The sequence below is a fragment of the Carlito syrichta genome, unplaced genomic scaffold (assembly GCF_000164805.1).
Source record: "Carlito syrichta isolate Samal-C Ts95f unplaced genomic scaffold, Tarsius_syrichta-2.0.1 Scaffold142875, whole genome shotgun sequence".
NCBI classification, from domain to species: Eukaryota; Metazoa; Chordata; class Mammalia; order Primates; family Tarsiidae; genus Carlito; species Carlito syrichta.
The window spans coordinates 83,608-84,886 of NW_007086971.1; positions in this window are offsets into that span (position 1 = coordinate 83,608).

A 1,279-nucleotide genomic window follows, 5' to 3' on the forward strand; every position below is an offset into this window, starting at 1 on the left:
CACTCCAGCCTGGGTGACAGAGTGAGACCCCAACTCAAAAATAAATAAATAGATAAATAATTTGGTGTTCATTATTTATCATTATAAATATAAATTATACATATGAATGGTCATTATAAATAATTGGTTCACAGTATGATATACAGTAGAGGCACACACATATCAATTTCCTTCCTTCCCCTTCCATTCCCTTAATTACACTGTCCATTAATGTCCTGTTTATGACCTAAGAAAACCCTGGGGACTTCTTCTGCTTTGCTGTTTTTTTCCCCAGCTTCTCTGGTCTTGAATTGTGTAATCCATCACTTTAAAAATTGCAAAGTCCAGCTCCTTTTCTGCACTTTTCAGTTTTCTGCTTGGCACGCAGGGACATCCCCCAAGAGAACTTTCTTGGGGCCAGTTGTGATCCTGGGGAAGGAGAAGGTGGGGAAGGTGGAGGGGAAGGGACATGACCTGCCCTGGGAAGTAAATGCCTCCTCCACTCGGTCCACCAGCTGGTGACCATATGTGATTCACAGCCCATCGTATGGTTGCTCTTCTTTGTTCCGTTTTGAAAGCGTTCCCACCTCTGTCCCATCACGCTTTGGCAGTTCTTTAGATTTGCAGGTCTGAGAACACATTAGCACCCAGCCCACGCACAATCTCCTGTACTTCACATCCTCACCCTGGGAACTTAAACCTACTCATTTTTGCCACTGCTACTCTTGACCCTTGTTCCTGCTTCCTCTTCTGTGAAAACAAGTGGCTTAGTTTAATGTAGTTTGAGATCCAGCAGACTTCTATAAGGATCAGAGCGTAAATATTTTAGGTTTTGCAGGCCAACGACTCAACTCTGCCTGAAAATAGCTGTCGACAATCTGTCAACAAACAAGTGTGGCCAGGCGCCAGTCAAGCCTGACTCACGAGCACTGAAATTTGAATTTTATCTCATTCCCACATGTCACAAAACGAAACAATTTCTTTGATTTTTTTTCCCTCACCATTTTTTTTTTAAAAGATACAGAGTCTTGCTCTGTCACCCATGGATTGCAGTGGCATGCATAATCTTAGTTCATTGCAGCCTCAAACTCCAGGGCTCAAGTGATTCTCCCGCTTCAGCCTGCCATGTAGCTGGGACTACAGGTGCATGCCACCATACCCTGCTAATTTTTATCACTTTCTTTTTTTTTTTTTTAAGTCAGAGTCTCACTCTGTTGCCCAGGCTGGAGGGCAGTGGCATGCTCACAGCCACTGCAGCCTCAACCTGTTGGGCTCAGGTGATCCTTCTGCCTCAGCCTTC